Source organism: Dermacentor andersoni, chromosome 9 (genome assembly GCF_023375885.2).
Source record: "Dermacentor andersoni chromosome 9, qqDerAnde1_hic_scaffold, whole genome shotgun sequence".
Lineage (NCBI taxonomy): Eukaryota > Metazoa > Arthropoda > Arachnida > Ixodida > Ixodidae > Dermacentor > Dermacentor andersoni.
In genome coordinates, this window is record NC_092822.1 from 15,970,337 (window position 1) to 15,983,300 (window position 12,964).

General features: G+C 44.4%; 1 long non-coding RNA gene across 1 annotated transcript; it reads left to right on the plus strand.

Moving 5' to 3' along the window:
- The first annotated feature begins 1,748 nt into the window (after window positions 1-1,748).
- LOC129383702 (uncharacterized) lies at window positions 1,749-10,952 on the plus strand. The gene is made up of 2 exons (XR_008611572.1): window positions 1,749-2,999; window positions 10,667-10,952. It is a non-coding gene; the product is annotated as an uncharacterized lncRNA (long non-coding RNA).
- The last annotated feature ends 2,012 nt before the right edge of the window (window positions 10,953-12,964 follow it).

Sequence of the window (12,964 nt, forward strand, 5' to 3'; positions counted from 1 at the left end):
GTCTCGCGAGAGCGGCCCTCAATGGCCCTGTACTATCATTACTTCCTACATCATCTTACCTAGCTACTGCTAGATTCAAGAGACATGCAATTGCTCAAGAACTTATAAACTCAGCTAAAGCTTATTTTTGAGAAAATAGACACCTCTTATTCCCTTGGCATAAACATTTTTCACACCAGCAAAACTTAAATATTTTTTATACGATCACGTTGTCGAACACCAGTATTAAACTCCTGTAGTCATGGGGCCAGTCTGCACTCACCCTACTGTGCCAATTTGTAGAGGAGATGAGACCATAGATCGGTTTTTTCTTATTCAGCCACCGTATTTCTTCTTTAAGGAAAAACATTGTAGAATCAACGTTCATACAACTTGGTTTAAACGTTTCTATTTTGAATATTCTTTCCCTAGGAGCCTCCTCTCTTGCAAACTACCGCAGGGATATTTGCTCAGCCCTGCAGGAATTCATAGTTGTTTCGGGGTGATACTCTCACATTCTTCAAACGTTGTTCTTATTTCTTTCCTCCTGACAATTTTACCAATTTTAGTATCAACAGCATCTTCCCAATACCATTCAAATCTTGGCCAATATGCTGAAGTGGGTATGTGCCATTGTAGAAGGAAGTCCAATCAAATCAAAGTACTAACCATTGTTCCCAAGCTTGCTGAAATGCCCTGCTTGACGAGAACATTGAAATTGAATTTAACCGCTCTTTCTGCGCATGCATGAGGAGCAGTGGTTGCGAGAGAGAAATGTGAGGGGCTTTTGGACCTTGAGATCTGTCTTCGCCTAGGTACTACGGAGGAGAACGTTGTTTGCTCCGTTTGTCCCTAGCCGAGCTTGCACTACAGAATGCGCGACTTGCGCGGCGATGAAGTCAAGCCTGAGGTGAGTTCATGGCATTTTATTGCAACGGTAGCATATTAAAATCTAATACTCGCAGAGGGATACGATTGGAACTGATGTGCCATCTCGGACGACATTAGTGGCCAAGCATTACCTCTTGCCGATGCATTGTTCTGTAGTGTAGTCGAGCATACGACACCCTTCGGGATATTCGCGGGAACGCAAACAGTTTATGAATTAAACTATTTGTACTTTGTATGCGGAAGTAAGAAATGTCGTCATGTTATTTAATAGCCGTAGATCGTTGGAAGAGCTGTACAGCAACACAGGTAAATTATTACGCCATACCGATGTATATAAGAAGGCCTCGATGAGTTAAATCCCATTTAGTACCCTGTATGTTACAGTAAAAAGAAAAGCGTCCTGGTGCAATTTCTTAGCCGTAAGCCCTTGTGAAAGCTGTGCAGCAGCACTGATTGACTACGTGGCATAAATTCTAGTGATTCTAAGGCACATGCATAATTAAAGAACGCGTACGTACTCCCCTTTACGATCTTACACACATGACGAGCTAGGTGGACGAGACAAGGGCTCAAATCGCCACAGCCACGCCAGAAAAAGCTCTGGAAGCCTTCCAGCGCATTTTTAGGCATCTCCTTGCTTTTACTGTGGCAGGAGAAGTGACGGTGGGTGCGCGCGAGCATGACACGACATTCCGTGACAGTGATCCCTTCCCACTCTTTCTATGCTCCGCAGCAATACATTTGGTCTGCTTGACCGCGCAACACCCGCGCATTGCGGAATAGTGCATTGCGGCGAAGCTGACTGTAGGAAACCTGCATCATGCAACGCGATAGAAAACACATACACGTTCAAGAGCTTTTCGTCATTCTTTGCCCCCCTTTATTGAATGAAAAGGATAACATACACTGTGTCCGTGATATTTAACATTGATGAAACGTCTGGGCACCCATTTTCAGTGCGTGAAAAGTATAGAACTTAATACGCACGCGGCCATGCTCAAACTGGTTTCTGCAACTGTTTGCACTGGCCTTGACACAGTGCAGGATGTGCCAAGAAATTATTCACAAGCGGACGGCTGAATCACTTTGCAGTTCTAGCCATATGAGCAGCAAGAGCTAGGTGTTCATAAAAATAATTGAACTCGCAGAGCTCGCTGCAGTGCCCGCGTCGCTTTGTAAGTCTGCCAAGGCGACGACCAGAATACGTGTTCGTTCTCATAAACCACATATGGGCTAGCCATAGTTCGATGTGTCGTATGTGCGTAAAGTGTGCGGCCGGCCATCGCCTGTACATTTTTGTATCGCCGTGAGAATGCACACATTTATTTTCATAAAACAGGCAAAAGTAGCAACGACCGGCCTCGCGGTCGAATTTTCAGTGTTCATTATGAACTAATTTCGACGCTAGAGCACAATACTCTGACGAAATAACTTTGACATTGGTATCGTGATGGTACACCGCGACTGTATCATTTGGACGAAAGATCTAAACAAGAGAGGAGAACCTGCCCCGACAAGATGGAAGAGTAATGCCTACTTCCGGAGTCACAGTGGCGTCAACAAGAGTGACGTCAGGGTCTATCCTCAGTTTTTTTTTTTTTTTTTATTGGCGAGAGGGAAGTGATCGGCACGGGCTAGAAAAAGTGGCTGCGATTCCGGCAGCCAGTGGCACTAAAACCTACAACGAACCAACCTGCGTCGTGATTTGTCTGGAAACAATGCACGGCCAGCTGTTCCCAAGAATCAAAGCGCCAGATGCGCATTTTGCGAGTGAAACCAGGGCGTGAACAGCGTCAGAGAAGCTTGCCTTGTGAAGGCTGACAGCTTGATGTGATGCCCCCTCTCCTAAGCTTTCTTCTTTCTTTTTTTCTTTCTTCCGTACATCTGACACTCAATGCAGGGCTATCATTTTACTTACCCTTTGTCTACAGAGAAGTCAAGAAACAGAAAGCGTTCACCTGCCAGAAAGCCACACAACGGCCACATGGAACGTTTCTTGCGTTGTCTTACTTTCACCATGGTGACAATGTCTTGGCCGTCTCCGGAGGCAGTAAACATCCAGAAAATTAAGCAAGCCCTTGAAGCGGTGGCATCAAAACACCCAAGGCAAATGGAGCTGTCTAAATGACGTAAGTTCCAACCGCTGGGGTGCCAATTCAAGTAAATGCACAGGCAAATGTACAAGACGAAGAACCGCTAAATATTCTTGTATATATAACATATTCACGGGTCTTATCACACATTTTAAATGTGCCAGTATAGATAATTCTATGCGCACAAAACAGGATTGACTAATTAACTATTACGAATTGCAGTTGTTGAAATGACTTCCAAACCGAAACTAGAGCTCCCGCTACGGTAAGTGCTGAAAGTCAGTCTATCGCGAATATCGAATCTTCAAACGCCGTGGACCAGCTTATGTCCTGACCTGTTGATGTGCCAAGCCACACATCGCGCATAAAGCGGTGCTTTCTTTTCTTTTTCAAATATTTTATAGCAAGAATTTGGTTCTAAACGCTTGCCAAATTTGAAACTGTGGGAAGCTATAGAAATCTATAAAATATGTTGCGCAGTTCACAAGAGGTACTTAGCGGTGATGAAGCGCTGTGATTCCACACAATGGTTTCGCCCCTATTCTTTCTTTCTTGAACAGCCCGTCTCTGAGGTACCGTAACGAAGTTTCTCAATAGCAGTTTACCTAGCGTATACGGCGGAAGTATCCCTATAAACCTTTCCGAATAAGTGTGGAGCTATGGACCTGTCTGTGGTGCAGCTATAGCAATATATAATGCACCTGCGGCGATCGTTGTATAGCTACAACAATATACTATGCAACGATAACCATAGAGGATAGGCAAAGCCAATGCATAGCTATAATCACTGTGCAGGCACAAAGCTGTGCGCGAATACGCCTTCGTTTCTGCCCTGACATGAATCAGGCACATTTTGTCGCCTGTAGCACGTTTATCGGTGCGTTAATCCTCAGATCTTGTGTTTTTATCAGACGCGTAGGCGAAGGCGAAAACGTGTTTTATGCCTGGCACACGACGTGCGGGGACACGGCATTCTTTTCACACGAAGTTTCAACGACGGAGTCCCGTAACGCACTCAAGTGTGCGTGCGTGTGTGTGCATGAATGCGTGCGTGTGGGTGTATGTGTGCACGTGTGCGTGTGTGTGTATGTGTGCGTGAATGCGTGCGTGTGCATGTGTGTGTGGGCGTGCATGTGTGTGTGCGTGGTCTGCGTGCGTGTGTGTGCGCGCAGAGCTTTAAGGGCAGCGATAGCATTTTGTCCCCAATTAGTAATGCTTGCATGCCTTTGCTGAGTGTCCTGCAAAGGTGGTGCATAGCGTGCAAAGTCGTCTCTCACAACGTTGTATGGAGAAAGCAAAATTATTTATTACTGTGACGAAATACGGTGCACTCCCATCCAAATTGCGCAGGGATTGAGGGTGCCTCGACGGGTCTCGGCCATTCATCAGAAAGCCTCTTCGCATTTGTGTGAAGAAAGTTGGAGGGACGTCGTCGTTGGTAAAATGAGTGCGAAGCCTGTCCCAGCTATCATGCACTAAGTTTTAAAGAAGCATGAATTAGTCTACGCAAATAAGACCCAGTGTATGTTGAACTTAGTACTGTCGAGAAATCGCCAGTACTTCAGTCCTTACATCCAATTAATTAGGCAAAAGTACTTAGCCAAGTTGTTTTTATTCTATTTGTGAAGATGTCAATTAGGGAGTTGTAAAGAACCGCAAGATAAGTCAGAACCCGGTGATTTGAGCTAGGTACACATTGCGTCGTTATTTTTCCCGACAGAGAGAGAAAGCCCACGATATATTAAAAATATCATGTGACTGCGCATGCGCGATAGAAATAACAACGCCGTTGAATAATTTTCAATGGAAAATCAAGCTGTTTATCAGCTGCTGTGTCGTGTGGCAAAGATAACAGCACGTGTGTTCTTTCCACGACACGCCAGAAGCTGCTGGCGATAATTGCGCATCAATATCAAGGAAGGTAGGATGTCACAACCACGCTCACAAATCACGAGCCTAACAAGGCGGCAACCCCACGATCTGTCACTGTTTCTTAGTGGACATTCAGTGCATTAGCGTGACGTGGTGGTCGGCTGTACTACACCCATCAGCGGTCTATCTTTTCTGTTTCGCTTTCACATCACTTGAGGCCATATATGTTGAAGCCATATATGAATAAACTCAGTGTGGGAGCAAGGCATTGACGCTTATTATACATTATGGTACTCGCGATACTTTAAAAGTATATCCATCTTTAAACTTCACTCGATATTTAGGTATCGAGATGTGAAAGGTTAGGCACAGAAGAATCGCACACTAAAGGAACAAAACGAGAGCACCTGTTTGTGGTGTTGTGGCCTCAAAAGGTGGCTTATACACACAAAGGGGATTGGCCAAGCATGAGGAAATAAAAACTCTATAACGCAGAAAATATGAAAGAATTAATTAAAAAACGTACAGAAACCATAGTCGATGATTGTAAATGTAAGTGAATAGCCCGAACGAGCGACGAACGAACGAACATTTTACTTATCGAACGCTCCACAGAGCTCCCGCGAAATATTTGATAAGTTTCTAATATTACAAACTACGGAATACTTCATTTTACCATTGCCATAAAATAGTTGATCTGCTATATATTAACTAAAATGCAAGCTACAAAATTTAGCAAGAACCCATAACTTAGTACGCGCGTTAATTCAAGCACTTACACAAAAGGCATGTGATAGCGCATAACTTTCAACCCTTTGAAATAACAGAACTTGCATGAGTGTGTCGTTGGAATTCGGTTACAAGCCGTACATAACCGAACGTCCTTTGTAAGTTGCCAAATATTGCTATATTAGTCCTTCAATCAAAACAGGCGATGTGGACGCAGATTAAGGCTAAATATAATAAAACGTGTTTTGAAGGGACTGGGCACTACAAACATTCAAAAACAAATCACAGTATGCCTCCGCGCCTTGGTTCACAGTGTATTCAATTTCTTGCGTAATATTATAAACGCCAAAAATACTAGGTTAATCCCAAATGTTCATGCCCCCACGTGGGTTCTCTAAACACATCACAAGAAAGAAAGAGGGGAATATAGGAAGGCAGGGATGTTAACCAGTCACGAGTCTGGTTGGCCACCTTACGCTGGGGGAAGGGAGAAGGGGAAGAGAGAGAAGGGAGAGAGGAGGTGTAGAGACGTGTATGGACTGTACTTGAGTTAAAGTCGCTCGCGCGAACCAGACGTTCTGAGAAAGCACAGAAGTGCCTTCGCTGCCTTCTGAGCCGGTGATCGGTGGGGACGGGGCTCTAGTACTGTCTGTTCACTCAGAGGACGATCATCTAATTTTCTCAATCTCTTGGACAAATATTGTCTTTGTGCTTAAAACTGAGGACAATGGCACCATGAGACTTTCGGACACATTTATGTGGTCAACTTCAAATCACTCCCCATTACACAAAATACACGGTCCCACCTCTTCTTCGATTGCGGAATGCATTTTTGGAAGTCCCTTCTGTTACGCTCTTCATAAGCAGTGTTGTTTGCTTTTGAATTGCCGTCACAACTCCGAAATTCCGCCCCCGGAGCACCAGTTTCCATCTGGGGAGCCTACAGCCTTGCAAAGCGGTAATACACTAAAGGTGAACGCAAACCTTTAGTGCGAGTTTGGGCCTGTGGGCCTGCTACCTCTCCATATACATCACGAAAAGGGTAAACAGAGCAAACACAAGAGTAAAACACAGCGTTCACACCTATTAGCGTAGCATCAAAGCCCCATCTTTTGCGGTAATTATAAACAAAACAATATTTTGCACATTCAACACTTCTGAAGACCCGGAAACGTTTCTGCCTTACAAAATTTAAGTGCATCAAAAGACAGTAACCTCCCGTTGTCAAGAATGACTCGATTCAGCAAGATTATGCTTGACCGACGACACAAAGATGGAGGCCGGAAACAACGTGGCAAACGGATTCACCCTGCCTGAATCGACTGTTATTGGAAACGCATACCAGGTTTTTTTTTCACAGCCTGTCGTGCATCCCGAAGGCGCGATAAGAAGGCGGTTAGAGGTGAGGTGCCGTTTTTATGCCAGTATATGTGAAGCGACAAAAAGAGAGTCTTGCCGAACACATCAATCGCTTTCGCTTTTGTGTTTAGTCATCAAAGTGACAGAACAATAGCACGTACGCAAATCAAACCGTGTGCAAAAACATTTCTAACGTTACGACTTCAAAAATGTGTGTGTTCTTTTTAGTTATTAAGGCACGGAAGCATAGTAAACTATTATAGAGAAAGCGTTTTATTTATTAGAATTGGAGAATTAGAATGACTCAGCACAGCCTCTCCAAAAATGCGAATGGTCCAACTCTTGCCATTCAGAGGTAGTAAAGTGAGCTGCATTTTGAGGAGCTCTGCTTTCTGGAATCGACTGGCAATGGAATGGAGGGGCCGCGCTCCGCAATTCCGCCGTTGCTAATATCGCGCAAGAAGCAGTGTAATGTTCTGCGATCATATGGCCGAAATTCCGGAGCATGTACACGTCTCGTAGTCTCTCGGCGGCCGACGCGCCCCTCCGCAACAGAACGAGGAATAGACGAAAAAAAATCGCATTTCAGGAACAAAATTTCCTAACGGAAATGATCCGCAGTGATGAATACTAAAGGCCCACTGAGGCATTTTATGTCGCAGAAAATCCGTCGTCGGCCCCGGCGGCGATGTCCTTGTGAAAAAAAAATTGCCCCGAACCACCCATCCCGATCCACGCAGGCCCTCCGCGTGGCGCAGAGGCGTTACTGAACTAATTGAATTTCTGAAAGTAAAGTGCGACGGAAAATTCGTAAAGTACGAATTACACACAACGTACAGACATAATATCGTCGGATTGCAATTTGATTATACGAGAAAAAAAACACAATTCTGTTACGCGGAAATTCAAGCACAACCCAACTTTCCAACTGCTGTTTGAGGCCTGTCTTCGTAGGAGCGGCGCGCCCCTCTCGCTTCCTTGCAACACCATCCAGAGGGCTCTCGCCTCTCTGCATCTGTGGCAGCGGCGGCACCCGCTGTAGGGGGAAGCAAAAAGAAAGAACCAGAAAGCTCGCCGCCAGAGCTTCCAGAAAAACATTACGGTTACATAAGCTGCAATTACCGGGAAGCGTGAGCAGCAGTCAGGTATCTTTGAATGCTGTCGCGTTGCACTCTTCAAGGTGAAGCTTAAGTGTCCTCCAAATTTTTGGTGATATTCCTACTGCATGCCACAAAGCAAGTAGCTTCCTAGGGCATTCGAATATTTAAATAGGCTCGTAGGCAGACGAGCAGTTTCAACGATACGGTGTACTCGACCGCGGTATTACTGCGTGTAAAATACGCAATGGGGAATTCCGCAGATCTCACTGGTTACATTGCGTGGCGGTATCAAATGCGGGATTTCATCTAAAAAAATATGTTGACTCTATTTAAGCAGGCACGTCAATAGACGTGTTTCAGCCCTTAGGAAAAGAGAACCTTATTAGAAAATTATTAAATAAGGATGTGGCATATATGTGATATGCTTTTCATGTCCTAAAAATGTGAAACCCATTTAAATGTTTTGCGTCATGCCTTCTAACAACTTTACTTGAGCAATAAAGTTGCCAGTTATAGGGTGGTATTTAATGACTATAATAGACTGCGAGACCATCTGTACGGAGTAAGAAACGAAATTATAAATTTTAGATGTCGGTCACCTGGCAGACAACCATAGTGTCGAGCCAGAGAAAATGTCTTACTGTGTACAATGCAGAATCTTGTATACGTTGTGATGGGGCTGAAGATTCTGTATATTGAACAGTTGCTGTGGGAAAATTTTGCCGACGCTCACGTGTATCCGGATGACGGAAAGTATGCTAAATATTTCGCGAAATTTACTGGAAACAGAAGACACACCGTGATGGCACACCTGAGAGGTGCCAACGTGAACATCACGTGCCGCACAGCACGTTCGACAAGCCTTATTGTGCCACGCAGAATGTTGAAGCTTCGTCCTGGTGAGTCACTAGGTCGGTCGTTTTCGTCAAGGACTAGAGCTTCGTGTCACGGACGCATTGCTTTACTTCAATGCAGCCAGCTGTTACGCGAAAGCAAATAGCTTATACACAAACCTTTCAGCGAGACACGTCTTGATATGACGGGAAAAAAAACGTGCTTTGTAAGTTTACGAGCTGATGTGCCGGCGGGAAGCAACTCGACAAGGGTGTCGGATTATCTGGAGATCATTGGGAGTTCGCCTTCCAGTAGAGGGCCGGTTTAGCTCTTGTGTACATACAAACGACACACCAAGGTAAGACATCAAAATTGTTTGTTCACCGAAACCTATCCGCTAGCCGTGTGTCTATCTGCCAGCTGTGAACTACGCGTCTTCATTCTCTTCGTCTTGGGCGCCTTCTTAAGCTGCCGGAGGAGGGCACTACATTGGTATGGGATGAGATATTTAATTGTGACTGAACCTGTACCCCCGATGATCACCCAGCGATTACCTGTGGCGCTTTCAAAAAGCACTTGCGGCGATCCGGGGCGATTATTGTCTTTGAATCGCTGAGCCCTCTACTTTTAGTCGCAAACTAAATTATTAGAGTTCCTGTTCGCTTGAAATGCAACGGGTGCCTCCATTCTTTTTCAAGCCTTAGCAACTGCCTCAATAAAAGTCCGCGTCATTTTCGACCAATTTGACAACCGCTATTGCGGCATAGTCACACCGGAGCGACACACGAGCGCCGTTCCGCCGGGTGTTTCGCCGATAACTGTTTGTGAAGGAATCGCACCAAGTCGAGCCCACTGGCCGATGTCGAGAGGGTAGTTACTGCTGTCACGTTCACGCTTCATTATGGCGCAATAGTACGTACCTATTGTGCGTACGTACAGTAGTCGTCAAGAAACACGCAACTGCGCCAATATAACGAATTTAGAGCTATGTATGCTTTATTTACGTGCTATTCTGTTCCCTGTGCAGATGCGCAAACCTTCATCACAATATAAATGAATTGACCTCCAAAGAAGAAGGCAGGTTACAGCCCTCGAACCTTCAAAAAACAAATTAGCAGAGGTATTTGGCTATCAGCTGTACGACCTGTACGCGAGCACCCACTGAGACGCAAACTACATCTTTGTTTAAACTGTGTCGTTTCCTTGAAGAATGTTCTAACATCAGTGCATGCTACTGTGTGTGTACGAGCTACTTGCAGCAGTTTGCGGCAAATAAAACACAGTGCAGCGATCCTGATGATAAGTGCTATTACCCTTGTTAGAAGGACAAAACTAGAATTTTATTCCTTTTTGTATTTCGAACCTTCGCGACAGTACTAAAACGCAGGTTTCTTTGCGAACTCTGCCTGGTTTTTCTGACCATGGTTGCTTAGTGCAGCTGCTGTCTTGCTTTATAAAAAAAATTTGAATTATGCGCCCGATGGTGAGATGAAACCTCGGTCCTCCGGCACAGCAGCCCGTTCCTCTAACCGCCAGGGCACAACCACACGTATGTTTAAATTGTACTGACGCCATCTAGCTCCTTGAGATGGTCGCCTCGTTTCGCAATGAGAAAGCATGTAACATGGATGATGTTGGTTTGGGCGAGGGCCTTCGGTATGGCTTTGCACTGACATTGCAATAACACAGAAACTAACTGAAGCTTCAGTACTCTTCGCGCATATTTAAACAAAGCTTCGCTTTGTGTAGATTGCAACAAGGTGCATTGAATCTGCCGCAATATTTTTTCAACGGCGACATGGTTTTCAGGACTGTGCAGGCCGTCCAACCAATATAGAAGGGATATGTTTGGATCTTTCAAGAAAAGCGACACCTCGCCGGCCCTGCCACCAGACAGAGACCGCCAGCCCTTTCTAAAGGACTGTCAGTGAAAGAGCATTCCAAGTGACATGTAACCTTATCTACAAGAATGCGCCTCCACGGAAAGACTGAGACTTCATCTTTACCCTTCATATTGTATTTTCTTTCGGAAAAAATGTTTGATATCCTTTTTCCTTGAAATAATTTTTTTTAATAAAAATCTCTCAGAAAGCTCTTCAGTCGTTAGTTAATTAAAACCCAACCTAATAAATTTTTACAGATTAATCCTTACTTAGCAGTCCTAAGCTTTCACCAAAAACAGCCAGGTCATACTCTTTGTATCTGAATAGGATCACGTTTATTTCCTGCTGACGATCAATTCACATTTCCAGGTGCTGAGCTAGATCCTCACCTGAAATATACAGTAGGCTTTTGTCGATGCCGAAAGCATCCAAAGTGTCAAAATATTCGAAATATTGGTTATTTTACCAGTCGCATCGCGTCATTGTCATCACTTCAGTGCCCCTCGGTATGTGCAACTGGGACAGTGGGTGTGCAATGACGCTGCGTATATGAAACTAGGTATGTGCCCCCTTAATGAACATTTTACTGGGCATGTATCATTGGTTATGCGACTCTGGTGTTACTGGGTATGTGAAACTGGGGCCACTGGGTATGTGATGACTGTGATGATGATGATGACGACGATAACCAATGAAGAAAATGCGGAAGGCGATTTAACCCCTAGTTGACGTCCATCAAACGTTATCGCTCCAGCGAGGCTCTCAGAATACATTATACGATTTATACACCCCAGTCTAACCCAAACTCGTTCAGGAAGAATTTGTCTTTCATGAAGACGTCAACAATGGGTTAAGTCACCTTCCAATACTTTTTCTTGCTTCGTCAGGAGAGTACTGGCAAAAACAAGCGCACAAAAATGCCTGTGCCGTGACTGAAAGGACCAAACTGATTTGGTCAGCGCGGGCACGCATATGTTAGAAGTTCAAGTGTCATACCGAGACGCTGCATTTGTCCCTATCGAAATATCTGACGCGGCAGTAAGTTTGACGACTCCCTTTATTATGTGTGACATACCACGGACGTGTCTATGTTTGATTAGATAACATGACAATTGATCGCCTAAATCAGAAAATAAAGATTACAACGAAGGCGCCAAATAAAACAATGGATGAAGGAAGACGACACGGAACAACCACGTCACCTTCCCTCGTCCGTTGTTTTATTGGGCGCCGTCGTTGTAATCATGTATAGCCAACTCGCCCACCAGCTCGTTCTCAGAAAACAAAGACAATAGGCAAGGAAATAAAAGGTGACAAAGGTGAGCTAACTCCGACTAGAGGTGTGTTATGCTCAGCCACAATCTATTGATTATCTACTCCATTGCGCAACTTCTCGCAACGCCCAATCTTTTCGTGGATAGCTTCGCATTCGGGCGTTTTGCTGGTGAGTACTGTCGCCAGATGAGTGTTCAGGAAATGGGATAAACCAACTGTAAAAAAGTTGAAGTTCAATTTTATTGCACTGTTAATTTTTGTTACAAAACATCCAAGTCCCAAAGCAGAAGCTGTTTGGGGGGCGGTCGTGCTGTAACATATATACGATAAAGTACGTACGGTCAGCAACTGAGGTTTATAGCCATATATATATATATATATGTATATATATATATATAAATTGGAAGTGAATATGCAAAGCAACAGTAATAATGTAGCAAAGGTAGTAGTTTTATAAAATCAGCAACACATAATGCAAGGAAGCAATATCAAATTATTGGAAAATCATAATTTGTGAACACTACGTGTGAAAAACAATGAAGAAGCGCTCCACATTACTATGTTGAATACTGAGCACATTTAAGGTCCAACATGCAAAAGAACACAAAAGCTATGACGCGTGCCATGGCCGGAGGGCTACCGAATAATTTTCACCATCCCGAGTTTTTGTAGCATGCACTCAGAGAACTGTACATCACCATTCTTGCGCATTACCACACTTCAAAACGGGCCCATTGCCGACAGAATTCAAGCCTGCAACTATGTGCTCGGGAGGAGAACCACTGAAACATCGCGCGCAGCGTACCTCTAACAACCAGCCAAAAATTATGTTAAATAACATATTAAGTTAGGGGATTGATTTTAGTCACTTTCTAGCTAAAAATTAAAGTTGGACGGCGATTCAACCCCCAGTTGAAGTCGATGAGAGACAAAGCTTTCCTGAGCGAGT